The sequence below is a fragment of the Bison bison genome, unplaced genomic scaffold, assembly GCF_000754665.1.
Source record: "Bison bison bison isolate TAMUID 2011002044 unplaced genomic scaffold, Bison_UMD1.0 scf7180017864260, whole genome shotgun sequence".
Lineage (NCBI taxonomy): Eukaryota > Metazoa > Chordata > Mammalia > Artiodactyla > Bovidae > Bison > Bison bison.
In genome coordinates this window covers 9,314,187-9,332,222 of record NW_011494832.1, presented here as the reverse complement: position 1 = coordinate 9,332,222, position 18,036 = coordinate 9,314,187, and the positions used below count along the sequence as shown (strand labels likewise).

The window sequence follows — 18,036 nt, the reverse complement described above, 5'->3', positions numbered from 1 at the left end:
TTCCTCCTTCATTAGAAGAAGGAATGATTCTTGACAGGATGAATGTCTTGGAAGTGTTTCTTGTGATGCTGTCTTTGGTTTACGGCATTAAGAAGGTTCTTCCAGACAACCTGGAAGTTTTTGATTTGTTTTCTTTTTCCTTATTCAAGTTTACACTGTGACTTCCATTGTTACCTCTCAATTTTGGAATAACCCCACCATCCAAGAAACCTAAACCATAGATAGGCTAATTGGAAGGCAACTTGCACTCATGCACATACTGTATGTAACTCATTGGTAAAGAGAGGCTTTCAATAGTAATTCAGCTATTTTTAAATAAAAAAATAAAAATAGGTCACTCTTAAACATTGTTAAAAAGTTATTCAGTAGTATTTTCTGTTCATTACTCTGAACAGTTTGTTCTGACCAGCTTGTATTGGTAAAAAGGACAAAGCTTTCTGAGGACTGGTGTCTAACTGCACATCTTGCCCCTCCAAACTTACAGGTCTTTTCCACATTTTTAAACATGAAACTCTGTTACAAAATGCTGTCAGAATATCCAACAATAGTGTAGACTTTAATCCAAAATAAATGTCCTTATCAAAAGTATTCATGTTAATGATATCCTTTGCAGTTACCGGTATGTTGTTTATAGTTCGTTGTCTGTGGGAGGTAGGCTTATGTAAAATGCTGCCACTTTCCACTCATCATCTGGGTGTGAACAAAGAAAAAGAGATAACACTTTTACACAATATCATACTTTCTTGATGCGGTCACCTTTAATAATAGAAACCAAAAGAAACATTTCCCAATGTATTCATCATAATTCTACCAGGAAGCAGATGTGCAGTCTTCTTTTTCTCTTAATCATGTATTTATTTATTGCATTACATCTTTCAGTCCTGTATATTTTCCTGTAGAGGGAAATTCCATCCTTCCTGGAATAATAATTTCCTAAGTTTTTTATGTATTTTTCTTAAAAAAAAATTGATGAGTTGTTGTGAAAATACACTCTCCCTTCTTAAATGTATTGGTCTTTTAAGTATATTTCTTTACAGATAGAGCTCCAGTACTTGTAACTCTTCCTGAGGATATTTCTGTGTTATCAGAAACTACCCCCCACCCCCCAAAAAAACAGATATGGGGAATTTTAGGGGAAAATAATCATATTCCTACTAAAATACAAACAAATGAATCTCCCACAGTATCTTCATGGAAAATTTCAGTATCATCTAAAGATGGAAATTTATAGTAACTCAACCTCCTATTATTCTAGCTCTTTCTTTTGTTCACTTGTGCTGAAATGATCTATGTCTCCATCAGAACATACCAGCCTTGACTGTCCTCCATCTTTCCAGAATCTCTTGGTTTCACTTATCTATGTATACAGCCTAGATCTCCAGACCAGGCATTTCAAAGAAAAATTTTCAGCCTGCTATAACATCTCGTGTGCTCACATAGTTGATGTAGTTTCCTATATAATGATGCATATATTTTTTGGACTCTTTGATTTCCACGTGGGTTTCTATTCATCTAAGTCCAGTGAATTATCTTCTGGATCATCAGCCATCCTTGCTGATGCATATTTCTCTGGGCCAAGTAATTTGTGTTGGTCTCAGAACAATGTTCAGACAACTTTGGACAAATTTGGTAATTTATATTCACATTCACAACACCTGTTTGTCAAATTGCCAACATCCATTGGATCATCGAAAAAGCAAGAGAGTTCCAGAAAAACATTTACTTCTGCTTTATTGACTACACCAGCCTTTGACCGTGTGGATCACAACAAAATGTGGAAAATTCTTAGAGAGAATTCTTAGAGAGATGGAAATACCAGACCACCTTACCTGCCTCCTGAGAAACCTGTATTCAGGTCAAGAAGCAACAGTTAGATCCAGACATGGAACAACAGACTGTTTCCAAATCAAGAAAGGACTAGGTCAAGGCTGTATATTGTCATCCTACTCATTTAACTTATATGCAGAGTACATCATGTGAAGTGCTGGGGTAGATGAAGCACAAACTAGAACTAAGATTGCTGGGAGAAATATCAATAACCTCAGATATGCAGGTGATACCACCCTTATGGCAAAAAAGTGAAGAGGAACTAAAGAGCCTCTTGATGAAAGTGAAAGAGGAGAGTGAAAAAGTTGGCTTAAAACTGAGCATTCAAAAAACGAAGATCATGGCATCCAGTCCCATCACTTGATGGCAAATAGATGGGGAAACAATGGAAATTCATTCGAATATTCATTCGAAGGACCAATGCTGAAGCTGAAACTCCAATACTTTGGCTACCTGGTATGAAGAACCGACTCATTGGAAAAGACTCTGATGCTGGGAAAGATTGAAGACAGGAGGAGGAGAAGGGGACATCAGAGGATGAGATTGTTGGATGGCATCACCGACATGATGGACATGAGATTGAGCAAGCTCCAGGTGTTGGTGATGTACAGGGAAACCTGGCGTGGTACAGTCCATGTGGTTGCAAAGTCGGCAACTGGCCTGAACTCACAACACCTATAAGCCATCATTCATATGATGATATGATCAGTTGTTTTGGCTGTAGTCTGTTATATGTTATACCCTCCTGTACATAAACCCCAACTCATATTTCTTTCCTTCTATGTGATAAAATGTGTAAAATGAAACAGGGTTTTACTTTCTTAACCTCTTTATTTTTGTTGTCACCAACTAGTGACCTGAATTTAATCAATAAGAATCATGAATAGTCGATGCTCTTATTTAAAGGGAATGACCAGAAGTGGACTTAAAGGCTGTGAATTTTTAAAAATTGTTATACATATGCATCAAATTACTGAAAAAAATCACAAATGATGAAATCATTGAGAGTAAGACACAGTTTTCTCCTGATAATGTTATTTCATCATCAACTGTACTCTCCTGTCACTGTTGTCATTCATTTCTTGTCCAGAGTGATGGCAAAATCCAATTCGAATGCCTTCAGTTGGTATGAGCTGGCTTTAATCTAACTTTGCTGCTTAGTTTTAGCCACACAGATTTATAATATCACCTCTTTTCTCATGACATATCTTATATGTCTCTTAAAATAATACCCATTCTCAAATTCCAGCTTAAATGATATCCCCACTATGAAATTTTCAGATTCTATCTATTCCCCTCCTATCTCAGTCAAGAAATAATTTTAACAGTTTAGTTCATATTTTATATCTCTTTTATAGCACTTACATTCTGCCTAAATTACAAACAAAATACAGTGGAGTTGATTCTTATACAGGTTATAAGTTCAATATTTGAAATCACATCTTGTCAATGTTACCCTGAAAAGTCATTAAATTAATACATAAAATGTATTATAAAGCATTTGTGTGCCACTTTAGGAGCTGACATTCAGTCTTTCAATAATATGTAACACTGAAAGTTTTCCTTCTACATTGGATTCAAGTCACTGTTTCTTCACTTCAGCACAGATGAAGTAATTGGCTTATATTTAGAGTCTGTGTTGTATGAAAAAATCCCATGCCTCTTTAAATATGAAAATCAAATACAGCTTGATGAGATGTTTAGACTATGAGAACTGAGAATGACAAAGGGGATTTCTTTTTTCTTGCCCTCAAAATTATTTTTAAAAAGCTAAGTTATCCAAAAATTCTTCCTATCATCTCGATTTTCATGACATTTGGTTGCATACCTTCCTAAAGGTTTGGGTCAGTAAGTAGATAGATAGAAAGAAAGAAAGATAGATAAATGGAGGTTTGGGTAAAAATATACTATTTTGGAGACTATGATGGTTTAGTTGCTAAGTTGTGTCCAACTCTTGTGACCCCATGGACTGTAGCCAGTGAGGCTCCTCTGTCCATGGGGTTTTCCAGTCAAGAATACTGGAGGGGGTTGCCATTTCCTTCTCCAGGGGGTCTTCCAAACTCATGAATCAAACCTGGGTCTCCTGCCTTGCAGGGGGATTCCTGCATTGCAGACTTATTCTTTATTAACTGAGTTAGGAGATAAGGACTATGTCAAATTTTAAAACTTCTGTGCATCAGAACAAACAACAGAGTAAAAAGGAAACCCATGAAATATAAGAGATAATTGAAAATCATATATCTGACAAATGTTAATATCCAGAATATATAAAGGACTCCTACAACTCAACACAACAACAAAAAACTAATTGAAAAATGAGCAAGGATTGAATAGATATTTATTCAAAGAATATTTAGAAGTAGCCAATGAGCATATGAAAAGATATTCAGAATCATTAATCATTAGAAAAATGCAAGTCAAAGCCATCGTGAGTTATCACTTCACATCTTAAGATGGCTACTGTCCAAACACCAAACAACAGAAATAACATGGGTTGGTAAAGATGTAAAGAAATTGGAATCCTTGTTGCACTGTTGGTGACAATGTAAAATGATCTAGCTGCTTAGGAAAACAGTACTGAGTTTTCATTAAGAAACTGAAAATATAATTACCACATCATCTAGCAATCCCACTTCTGGTTATACATCGCAAAAACTTGAAAGCAGGATATCAAAGCACTATTTGCATATGTAAGCTTATGTGGCATTATCCAAAATAACCATGATGTGGAAACAACCCAAATGTCCATCACTGGATAAATGGACAGACAAAATGTGGTATGATAAGGGGGCAACAGAAGATGAGATGGTTGGATGGCATCACCAACTCAATGGACATGAGTTTGAACAAACTCCGGGAGATGGTGAAAGACAGGGAAGCTTGGCTTGCTGCCATCCATGGGATCGCAAACTGAGTGAGTGAACAACAGCAACAACAATGGAAAGTGAGTCAGACTTAAAAAAGAAGGAAATCCTGTTACATGGCAAACATGGATAAACCTTAAAGACATTATGCTAAGTGAAACAACCCAGTCACAAAAGACACATGGTATATCGTTGCACTTCAGTGAGGCATCTAAGTAGTCAAATACAGAAACCAGGAAGTAGAATGGTGGTTTCAGCTGCTGGGGGCAGGGAGAAATGTTCAATGGATACTGGAGTTTCAGTTTTGTAAGATGAAAAAGTTCTGGAGATCTGTTTCACAACAGTGTACATATACATAATAATACTGAGTTTTACACTTAACAGTGGTTAGGATAATAAATTTCATGTTACTTTTTTTTTTTATACCAAAACTAAAAATGACTAAAGAATACTAACTTAAATAACTAGTTTAAATCTAGGATGCTTGGCATTATATGATGTAGTGGCTCAGTTCAAATTTGAAAGGCTTTGCAATAAAAGCATTGTTAAAAGAACAAAATTTTACTCAGATAGACTTTTGTTCAAATCCATGCTCTGCTGCTGACTAAAACACTGGCTTAATTTTTCTGAGCATCAGTTTCATCACATGCTAATTTGGATTAAAAATAGTATCTACCTGCAGAAACTTGAAATGCATTAAAGTTCAGCATATTGTAAGGATTCAAAAAAGGTTATTGTTACTATTATTGATGATTCCATTTAAAAAATAATCATTTGTAACTTACAGTGCAAATTCAAGGCTTCTTTGTTAGAAAAGGCATCTGTGACTTTGCTCATTTCAATTTATACTTGGAAGATAGGCAGTACTTTTTTTTTTCCTTCCTACTATTTTTGAAAAGGCATTCAGACATGAAATGCTTGATTATTTACTTGAATCAGGATTGAAACACTTGGCTAGTTGAAGGCAATTCTGGGAATGAGAAAAAGGGCCCCTCTTTGAGTGATTGAAGCTGGATTTCTGAATCGGATCTTTCAAAAATAATGGGATTCTTTGCCCATTTTCCATGAATTTACATTTTTTCATAGAAAATTGTCTTGGATCAGATAAATTTTAAGTAACATCTCTTATTTTTTCATTACTTTAAAAAATGCAGCCCTAAATTATCTTAATCTTTCTTACTCTCCTTAATATCCTTTCTGCTGGATATTTGATTCTTTCTATATTTAGTTTTCTATCCTGTGACTATTTTTAAAGTCTGCTTTTTTCAGATTTGGTTTCTTATTTTTCAAGTTTGATAAATATACTTTCATGAATTTTTAGAAATTTAGCTTTGTTTTACTGTTCACTTTCTCACAAGCACTATGTTCTTTGCTTGGCAAGAATTTTCTTACTAAATTATGATTCTGTTGTGTGGTGAGTGATATTTTCTACTTGACACAGATAAGGAAACTGAGACATAGATTACATAGCTTGCCCAAGTTCCCACCCATAAAGTATGAAGAATGGGACGTGGACCCAGGTGGTTTGATTTCAGAGCTCAGGCTCTCCAGAGCTGCACAAGTATCCTCGTTTTATCAGAGATGCACTTTCAAAAGCTGCCTCTTTTTTTCCTTTCCTTTATTCTCTATATATTTTACAGTCCTACTCATTTCTTTAAGGAATATCCCCCTTTCCTTCAAAATGTAGATCAACATTTTAGAATGTAATGTGTTCCCTTGTGTGCTCCTGCATTTCTTACTGCATCTCTGTTCTCCCAGGTCACTGACTCACTGCTGGGGATGTCCTTGGCCTCCTTGCCCTGTGACATTCAGTTACTAACTCCATTCTTTTACTTCTGTCTTCCAAGGAGTCTGAGCTTTTGAATGTTATTTTCCTTTCATTCAGTTCCAAGATGATGTTTGTCTCTGCTGAGTGTATTTCCTTTAAGCTACTGGAACCTTCTGTTCTGCAGATTGCTCCTTGGTGCATTTGGAATGAAGCTGCCAAATTTCTTTTTGTACATATGCTTGCTTTTCTGTTCCTGGAAACTCTACAGAGTTTCCTCTCATTTTCTACATTTTTCTTCTTCACGTTTCACCTCACTAGCCTAGTATGTGTCTGCCATATTGTTTTCTCTCCACCCCAGTTCACTTCAGAATATCCTCTTGTTCTGAATGCTTCAATTTACCCAAACCTTCCACTGTCTTTTTTACTGTGGAAAGAGTTGTATTTTAATCAACTACGCCATGTCATTCTGCGAAAACCAATGGCTACACATTCTGGAAACTTCAGCAACTAAGTTTTTTTATTTCTTTTTTTAACCTGGTCTACTTTATCTGCTTCCTTCATTCCTCTCATAAGAATCATACTTTAATAATTTGCAAGAAGCTCATGATGAGGACCTGGCTTTACACAGTAATCACTCTTAAGTGAGCTCTAAGTGCTTACTGGTGCTATGATTGAGGACACGAATTATATAAGAAATCCAGGGCAGTGAAAAGATCACAGGGCATACAGTCAGAAGATTCGAGTCTTTGCCATTGGTGGTTCTTCTTGTCAACCTGATTTTAGCTTCTACAATATTTCTTCTTACTCTCAGCTTTATTTGTCAAGTGAAGGATTAATAATACTTAACTCCAAAGGGGAGATTCAAGTGAGACAAAAAGCACACACATATTTTATAATTTGGAAATTGCCATACAACAGGTACAAATTATTATTATATTGGCTTTCAAAGCACAGAGATGAAAGTTTGTCAAGCACATACCAATGTAAATAAAAATGAAAGGCGAATATGACTAGAAATCCTTACATAAGGATTTCATTTATTTATACAGTTTTCTCTCTAGCATCAGAAGTTTTCTTAAAATATTGACATCTTCATTTAAGGTTTTATTTAATAAAAGAAAATTTCACATAGCCTTATGAATATTTGAGTGTCTGAAGGTGGTAGGTAACATGCTTTGCTGATCTGAATATCATAATCCAAAAATAATACCATGTATGTAGTTCACAATTTCTTCATGTGATAGGATGGCTGTTCCAGTGCAGTTCATAGGGAAAACACAGATGGGTGGCAAGGACATGCATTGGCATGTGTTATTACGGGTGAAGTTCCACCTGGAAATCCTTTGCTTTCCTCTGTAAGGAGTCATCTCACTCCCATAGGATTGGTGATTTCAAGGTTTTGTATCTTCCCACATGTCTAATTATACAAGTGATTCATTTACAGTTTAATCTTTAAAAATACCATATTGCAAACCAACACATAGACTCACTGAAAGCCATACTAAAAAGATTTATTATCCCATTTTATTCCCCTATGAAAACTACTGAATTATTATATACCATTTCAAGCCATTAATAAAGACCTTTGTATGAACAAAATATGGAGGATAAAACTAAGTTTTTCAGTTCTTTTGAAAATGAGCTTGAACTGTTAACAGGATTCTCATTTTTTTTTTTTTTTTAATTCTGTTGATTGCTTTGTCTTCTAGAATCGTGGTAACCAACTGAGTGGTCAAGTTGTTTGTATCTTATGCATACAGACTGATACCAGCAGTTTCCTGGGACGTGCCTCGCTCCACATCAGGTGAAGAGATTTGTCATTTGTATGTTAATACTTCCCTTCCTAATTTTAAGGTTGTCTTCTTTTCTGCCTTCTTGCGATTGTTCTCTGTGAACCTCTCCCCTTGGTACCATCTTAAATAATAATGGTTTTCCTCTAGATTATTTATATCCTTTGCCTGTTTGTAGATAGCTACCTTGCCCATCCATTTGTTGCTCTGCCAAGAAGTGCTTGTTTACTGCTTTAATCTTTTATCATAAATCATTTTTTTTCTATATCTTAATCACTCTTCCATCGTGTCTCTGAACTCCTTCCAGCTTCTGTGCACCTTTTGGATAATGAGGTGCCTGGATCTGAGCACCAGTTGCGGTCCTCCCATCAGTCCTGTCTAGGAGGGTCCCATCATATCCAGGATGATGTTTTCTTGTTCCCTTAGGTGCTCATTAGAGATATGATGCCTGTCTCTACAGGCAGAGTCAAGCGCAGCTTCATCTCCCTTACTCTCCTGCAGCTCTCTTCTAGCTTATCCTTTTTCCAGAGTGAAAATCCCAATTTCTCTCCTCTTCTCACTCTCATTTTCTTGCTTCTAGCTCTCACTATAAGTCTGTACATATCATTCTTTACTGTTTTTATTTTACTCATCCTGCCTGCCTCATGATCTAATTAATTTGTTTTATTTCCCTTTTTCTCTCCATTTCGTAGTTAACTCAACATCTTCTCAGTCCCACCATTTTCCAGTTGGTGCTGACAACAAACCATCCATCTCTTAGTCAAATTGACTTCCTTCACTCCTCCATTAGAAAAGATACTCTTATTTCCTTATGTTTATCTAATATCCTACCTTGTCATTTTTAGGCAAATCAAATAGTAGCTTGGCATTATTTTACTAGGTTTGAAAATTTAGTTTTATCAGTTCCTCAGAGAATGAAGCTATATATTCTGTTTGAGACTACTGTGTGGAACTTAAGAAAATGACATTTAGTTCAGTTTTTAACCCATAAATTGTATATTTTGGGGAAAGACATGATAGGTCTCATGACTCTGAAATAGTTACAGTATAAATCATGGTTTGTGTTTCTTCAGTACTTGTTAATCCTTTCTTCCTTCACTGCATTCTTCCCTGCCTTTCATACTTCCTTCCTTCCCTCACACAATGGTTCCTGAAGTCCTGGCATCAAGGATGGTGTGGGGGGGAGAGTGCTGTACCTGTGATTCTAGACCCTGTTCTCAGAGTGTTGAATTGTGCAGCCACATCAAACCACTTACCTTGTCACTTGTGTCCTCATATATAACAAGAGTGAGGTTCCCAAACATGATGACTGAGAATAAAGCAGCATTTTATTCACAAAGTGTAGGAATAGTGAGACAGAAATCCTAAATAAGGTTTAGGGTTGGATTGAGAAGAACCTCAAAAAATTGTATGTGAAACAACAGAAGGCTTCCTGCCAAATGAGTTTCGTCAAAACTTTCTATAGTATGAATGTGTTTGTGTATGAAGGAAGAATTGATGTGAGGGAGGCTAAGAAAAGATGCTAGGGAAATATTTTAATAATCTAGGAATTAGGTAGTAAAAGCAGATAAGGATTAGAGCTTGGAGAAAAATTTGAATCTGGTATTATGCTTTTGGGAAACAACTTTACAGTCAGTGGCTCCTCAGAGTCTTTCCACCTGGAGTGTTTTCATGGTTAATCTAGACTCCTGAATATCCCTCTGTGACTTGCTGAAACAGAGTACTTGGAGATGGTGTCATGGAAACTGTAAGTGTTACAATCCACTGAATTGCTTCATATGCTTATAAGTGGTTACAAAATCTTTAGGTGAAAGAGTTGTCATTGTCACTATTAGTTAATTTTAGGGTCTAGTGTTACTAGGAAAAGGAGTACATGAAGGAGGTTAATGGACCAAGAGATTAGGATCATGGAGGGAAAGACCAGTGGCTGTGATGAATAAGTGATGTGGTTAACCAAGCTTGACACAATAGGTGTGGTTAGTGAGAATGGTTGAAAAAGTTTAATTAAGGAATTCATGAGAGACCTAGGAATTCTGAGCTTCTGCTTTTAGTAAAATTGAAAAATTTCTGAATGATATTGCAAATCAGTGTGCTCACACTGATTTTTAAGCAAAAATTGAGAACAGAATATTGTTGGGGGAAAATATCCAAAGTATATAAATATTTTGTTGTTTTGTTCTCTTTTATTTTCCCCAAAGACTGATGACACATGTAAAGCAATAAATTAATGCTTTTCATTTATTTTGGGCTTCCCTGGTGGCTCAGATGGTAAAGAATCTGCCTGCAATGTGGAAGATGCAGGTTTGATCCCTAAGAGAGGAAGATCCCCTGGAAAAGGGAATGGCAACCCACTACAGTATTCTTGCCCGGAGAATTCCATGGACAGAGGAGCCTGGCGGCTACAGTCCATAGGGTTGCAAAGAGTCAGACATGATTGAAGTGTCAGAGCACGCACACACACACACACACACACACACACACACACAGACCCTGGTATTTCAACATTAACTTCAAAATTGTTACCTTGCTTGATAGTGATATAATTTATTTACTGCCACATTTTTAGTATTGACTTATTTCAGCCATCTAAGCAAATAAGAATGAATCTTTATTTCATAAAATTTTGTTGTGTTAGTCGCTTAGTTGCGTCTGACTCTGCGACCACATGGACTGTAGCCCGCCAGTCTCCTGTGTCCATGGGATTTTCCAGGCAAGAATACTGTAGTGGGTTGCCATTCCCTTCTGCAGGAGATCTTCCCGACCCAGGGATTGAACCTAGGTCTTCTATATTGCAGGTAGATTATTTATTATTTTTTTCTGCAGGCAGATTATTTATTATTACCAAATAAATACGGATTATTTGGTCTGAACCACCAAAAGCTTCATAAAATGGAGAAAAAAAAATCAAAACCCAGATCTTTAAAAATATCTGACTTACAAAGTAGGCTTGTGTCAGGGATAATGAGGCTTTCTATATCTCAAAATGGCATTTATTCCTGAAGCATGCCAGCCTCTCAGCACAGTGACTTACTGTGTTTATAAAGAAGAAAGTAAACTATTATGCAGACTCACTTCCATTTGGGAACCATAGTGCCAAGTGTTAATAGCATCATTATTTTCAAACAAAATGTGTTAGAAACATTACTTTTTTGTTATGGATTTCACGTGGGAATTTCCATGAAGGGTTTATATTTTATAGTCTATAATATAGCCACATGGCATAACTATTTTCTTATAGTACCTATTATGCTAATGATCTGCAGGGTAGGCAGATTGTCCCTTTAGTAAAGAAATGTCAATTTCTTAACCTTTGATACCTGTCTTTTTGAATGTATCATTTATACTGATTGAATATGGGTGGTATATTAGTGATATATTTGGAGGGAAATTTAAACAAACACATGAAGAGATGGAGTTTGCTGATAAGTTGGTAAACATCTTAAAATTTTTTGGTATTGATTTAGAATGCCAGCAAGACCATAAGAACTAAAGAGAGACTTGATTTTCTTAAGAGAAAATTTTGGAACTTTGTTACATTTGAAAATCCACTTGTTCTTTCAGGTGGTGGAATCAAGTTCTAACATTCTATGAAATACATAAAAGTTGGAGATTGCTTTACTGTATTAAGACTTCTTTATCTTATGGCATAGTATGAGATATAAATATAGTAACACCTTATTTTGTCTACATGTAGCATTCCTAAGCTAATATATATAAACTTTATATATGAGAAGTTGATTCAAAACTACTAATCTTTAGAAGAAAAATCAATGTGATTGAATAAATTCAAATAAATTTGAACTTAAAAGCATATCAAGTAAAATGTGTGATGAGTCATATTGTTCTCTCATGATTTCAACAGCTCAGCATTAAATTGTTGATTAAGATGCCTCAGTTTTTAAATGAGAAATCAAAGACTGGTTACTTGTTCTCTGATAGATGCAAAAACCACTTTGTTAATGTCAGACTCTTTAATAATTTGCATTCTATTAATATTAAAGAGCTAACCTGCATTATAAATAAATATCAAAATTAAATAAAGCAATAAAGCATCAAAATATCTAAAATGTATAACCAACAAGGTCCTACTGTACCACATAGGAAATTCTGCTAAATGTTATGTGGCAGCCTGGATGGGAGGGGAATGGGAGGGAGAATGGATGTATGTATATGTATGGCCGAGTTCCTTGTCTGTCCACCTGAAACTATTACAACATTGTTAATCAGCTATACTCTAATATAAAATAAAAAGTTTAAAAAATAAAACATTAATATCTGCAAATATGGTACACCTAGACCACTCCAGTACTCTTGCCTGGAAAATCCCATGGACAGAGGGCTGCAGTCCGTGGGGTCGCTAAGAGTCGGACACGACTGAGCGACTTCACTTTCACTTTTCACTTTCATGCATTGGAGAAGGAAGTGGCAACCCACTCCAGTGTTCTTACCTGGAGAATCCCAGGGACAGGGGAGCCTGGTGGGCCGCCATCTATGGGGTCGCACAGAGTCGGACACGATTGAAGTGACTTAGCAGTAGCAGAAGATAAAAAAGCTACAATTATATTTTTATGCTCTTTCAAATAATGTTTCACAGTCACTAAATATATAAAACAATCATTTGCAAAATGTCTTTGACACCATCAGTAGGGGCTGCTTACTGATTTGTCTATAACTAAAGATTCATGTACTCTTACCTATTTCTCTCTTGTTGAAAATATATTAGGTTTCAGTATGACTAAGTGTTACCAGAGATTTAATATGTATCCATGGAAAAGAAATAACTAGTTGACCCATCAGGGAGATTAACATTAACACCATCACCTCATGATTACTGAGCTCTAATGGACAAATTAACTAACCTCCTAGTGATCTAGTGTGCAGTAATAAAAATATTTTATTAGTTATTATTATCTCTTAGCAACATGTTTTTAACTTATAAGAGAAGTTAAAAGTATTTCTATCATGCTGAAGTGTTTAGAGGTGAAGTATATTGATAGCTTCATCTCACATTTATTTATTTTTTTTAATTTTATTTTATTATTATTTTTTTTGCTTTTCTTTTTTTTTTAATTAATTTTATTTTATTTTTAAACTTTACATAATTGTATTAGTTTTGCCAAATATCACACATTTAAAAACATCTTTTTAAAAAATCAGGTGGATTGGCAGGATGTGTAGATATGTGATAAAGCTAATATAGAAAACTGTTAATCATTGAATCTGAGTGTAAGTCTGTGGATGTTGCTGTACCCTTTAGGTTTTATAAATATTTAAAAATTTTTATAACAAAAATTTGGAAAATCATTTGCAACATAGACTATTACATCATTTTTGAAATGCAATCAGTGTGATAAAATATGAAGGGAGCTGCCAATAATAACATTATATAATTCCTTATAAGTAGAAAGACAAGCTATGCTATATTTTAAAATATGAAGTATGTTTTTAAAGTAAATCTGAATTTTAGCTAAATTCCTTTCAGATGTATGTATTTCTTGAAAAAGATTTTACTCTTTCTCCAGATTATGTGTTTAAACCTAATTATTTTTTATGGCCATCTATTATTTGAGGCTAACCTAAAGTTATCACTTTGTGTTATATTTTAATCAATGGGCTTATTCACTTTTATAGTTCTCTCTGGTGCATTTATAAAGTGCACTTTATACTGCACTTCTACTTTCCTATAACCAGGGAAACAATCTATACTACTGTATTTCAAGCCATTGCCATCCCAACCATTACTTCATTTGCAATAAAAAGCACAAAAAAAACTGGGCAAGTGCATTTCGTACATGTTTATTTCTAAAGTGTTAATAAGTAAATGCCTGATCAGTGTTGGCACAGAAGTGGCAGACCCCCCGCATGGTAGTAGGATATTAGTACCTATCTTTCCATCCCCTCTCATCTATTAGTCCTTCTGGGTTTTGTTCCATCTTTTTTTCTTTTTAAATAAAATATTTAACTTAAACTGTCACAACATTGTTAATTAGCTATACTCTAACACACAATACAAAGTTTAAGTTAAAAAATATTTAACAGTCTGTTTACAGCACATGTTATCAGCCACTCTGAATTATTACTATCTGACTTTAATTGGGAGCTTTAATTACTATATATCCTAAGAAAATGGAGTATAGGGAGAGTTTGGAACTTGGGGGTCTGTAACATCTGAACATTTCTCAGTTCAGTAGGCACAGGGGAGATAGGGGTCCAGGGGCTCAGTAGCAAGCTTTAGCACTGTGTGCTGGAAAGGAGGAGGAGAGAACGGCCTCCTTGGGCTGAGTAGATAGAGGGAGAGGAGAGTGTCTGCATGACTCTTTGCCACAGCTAGCAGTTTGTGGGTAATATATGGCCATACCACATGCAGTATTCTTTATAGATATGGTCAGTTCAAAAAGATCTTGGATACAAATGATGATTGAATCTCTGCCATATAATTCTACTGGTATTATTCACTGAAACAGTTTGAATGTAAAGTCATTATGATGCTTTGGCTCCTACTAATCACCAAACATTTAATATCATCAAGATTAGAAATTACCTGTCAATAATTAGTTATCTGTCTCAGAATCAGGGTCACAGCTTTCTGTTAATATGCCAGTATGAACACGTGCAAGTGTCTTAATTTCTGAGGCTACTTGAATTTGATTTCCATGGGCACCAATAGCAAAAGATTGACAACTATGATAGAGCTTTCTATTATTTAATTAGGCTTATAGAATAACAGAATTTACCATGTGGGTAACAAGTATTTGGTCAGTTTATCACCTGAATCAATATTTGTATCTGTTTTCTAAGATTTACTTTCTATAGAACTTACTTTCATAATAAGACTATCAATGTATATTTGAAGCCATATCACTAGTACCTAATCTTAGAAATGTTCTTTTAATATTAAATTATTATTAGCTCTGTAAATGCTCTATTGTTTCACTGTTTTCCAGGTATCATCAATAGCTCTCATTTTTTTTTTTTTACTGTATGACATTTTTACACACTTTTACACACTTCTGAGATCATTTTCATCCTTGTCAACTTGACTTCTCCACAAACACAACACAGGTTTGTGTTGTCCTCATACTGTACTACTTGTCCTCTTTTTAGGCAAAAATACAGATATCTTTTGACTACCAAATTTAATTTGTTCATCTGAGATCAAATTTAGTTGTGAATGTTGAAATCTCTGTCATTTGCTTGTGGTTAGCAATTATCCTTCCATATGCAGCTTTGATTTAGTTTAATAATCAGCAAGAGGTCAATCCACTCATTATTTACTTGCACGTTTCAGTAAAATTTGTCCATCAGGTGTTTGAAATAATCAAACCTAAGATTAAAAAGCACCCTCTCTGTGTAAACAAATACTTAGCTACAAATAAGTGTAGATGTAAAATAAAACATAAAATGTAACAAGAAAGAGATCAAAGTGAGGGAAGCAGGAAATTTTAGGGTGATGATATTTTCCTATACATTATTATCAGACCACAGCAACCATCCATACTGCACGTTTGATATTGTCAGGTTGTTTTATTTCTCTCCCTCAGTTTTTGTCGCATCACGACAAAAATTTGGAACGATGGACTAAAGGATTTAAAACAACAGACCAGTTCAGTTCAGTTAAGTTCAGTCCCTCAGTCCTGTTCGACTCTTTGCGACCCCATGGACTTCAGCGAGCCAGGCCTCCCTGTCCATCACCAACTCCCGGAGTTCACTCAAACTCATGTGCATAGAGTCGGTAATGCCATCTAACCATCTCATCCTTTTTTGTCCCCTTCTCCTCCTGCCTTCAATCTTTCCCAGTCTCAGAATCTTTTCCAATGAGTCAGTTCTTCTCATTAGGTGGTCAAAGGATTGGGGTTTCAGCTTCAGCATCAGTCCTTCCAGTGAATATTCAGGACTGATCTCCTTTAGGATGGACTGGTTGGATCTCCTTGCAGTCCAAGGGACTCTCAAGAGTCTTCTCCAACACCACAGTTCAAAAGCATCAATTCTGCAGCTCTCAGCTTTCTTTATAGTCCAACTCTCACATCCATACATGACTACTGGAAAAACCATAGCTTTGACTAGACGGATCTTTGCCAGCAAACTAATATCTCTGCTTTTTAATAAGCTGTCTAGGTTGGTCATAGCTTTTCTTCCAAGGAACAAGTGTCTTTTAATTTCATGGCTGCAGTCACCATCTGCAGTGATTTTGGAGCCCAGAAAAATAAAGTCTGACACTGTTTCCACTGTTTCCCCGTATATTTGTCATGAAGTGATGAGACTGGATACCATGATCTTTAGTTTTCTGAATGTTGAATTTTAAGCCAACTTTTTCACACTCCTCTTTCATTTTCATCAAGAGGCTCTTTAGTTCTTCTTCACTTTCTACCATAAGGGTGGTGTCATCTGCGTATCTGAGGTTATTGATATTTCTCCCGGAACCCTTGATTCCAGCTTGTGCTTCCTCCAGCCCAGCGTTTCTCGTGATGTACTCTGTATGTAAGTTAAATAAGTGTGGTGACAATTAACAGCTTTGACGTACTCCTTTCCCAGTTTGGAACCAATCTGTTGTTCCATGTCCAGTTCCAACTGTTGATTCTTGACCTGCCTACAAATTTCTCAGGAGGCAGGTCAGGTGGTCTGGTATTCCCATCTTTTCACAATTTTCCACACTTTGTTGTGATGCACACAGTCAAAAGCTTTGGTGTAGTCAATAAAGCAGAAGTAGATGTTTTTCTGGAACTCTCTTCCTTTTTTGATGATCCAATGGAAGTTGGCAATTTGATCTCTGGTTCCTCTGCCTTTTTTAAATCCAGCTTGAACATGTGGAAGTTCACGGTTCATGAACTGTTGAATCCTAGCTTGGAGAATTTTGAGCATTACTTTGCTAGCTTGTGAGATGAGTGCATTTGTGTGGTAGTTTAAGCATTCTTTAGCATTGCCTTTCTTTGGGATTGGAATGAAAACTGACCTTTTCCAGTCCCGTGGCCATTGCTGAGTTTTCAAAATTTTCTGTCATGTTGAGTGCAGCATTTTCACAGCATCATCTTTTAGGATTTGAAATAGCTCAACTGGAATTCCATCACCCCCACTAGCTTTGTTCATGGTGATGGTTCCTAAGCCCCACTTGACTTCACATTCCAAGATGTCTGGCTTTAGGTGAGTGATCACACCATCATGATTATTTGGGTCACAATGATCTTTTTTGTACAGTTCTTCTGTGTATTCTTGCAACCTCTTCTTAATGTCTTCTGCTTCTGTTAGGTCCATTGCCATTTCTGTCCTTTATTGAGCCCAACTTTGCATGAAATGTTCCCTTGGTATCTCTAATTTTAAGAGATCTCTAGTCTTTCCCTTTAGAGAAGGCAATGGGACCCCACTCCAGTACTCTTGCCTGGAAAATCCCAGGGATGGGGGAGCCTGGTGGGCTGCTGTCTATGGGGTCACACAGAGTCGGACACGACTGAAGTGACTTAGCAGCAGCAGCAGTCTTTCCTTTATATTGTTTTCCTCTGTTTCTTTGCACTGATCACTGAGGAAGGCTTTCTTATCTCTCCTTGCTATTCTTTGAAACTCTGCATTCAGGTGAGTATATCTTTCCTTTTCTTGTTTGCCTTTTGCTTCTCTTCTTTTCTCAGCTATTTGTAAGGCCTCCTAAGACAATCATTTTGCCTTTTTTATTTCTTTTTCTTGGAGATAGTCTTGATTACTGCCTCCTGTACAATGTTGCAAACCTCTGTCCACAGTTCTTCAGGCACTCTGTCAGATCTAATCCCTTGAATATATTTGTCACTGCCACTGTATAATC

The 18,036-nt window shown here is 36.0% G+C and overlaps 1 protein-coding gene across 1 annotated transcript in view; it reads left to right on the top strand.

Annotated features, from left to right (window-relative positions):
* SEMA3D (sema domain, immunoglobulin domain (Ig), short basic domain, secreted, (semaphorin) 3D) overlaps positions 1–18,036 on the top strand; it is a 230,218-nt gene that overhangs the window by 27,657 nt on the left and 184,525 nt on the right. Inside the window, exon 2 of the mRNA XM_010848142.1 lies at positions 8,169–8,263. The gene's annotated coding sequence lies outside the window, so the exon portion shown is untranslated. The remainder of the gene's footprint in view (positions 1–8,168; positions 8,264–18,036) is intronic.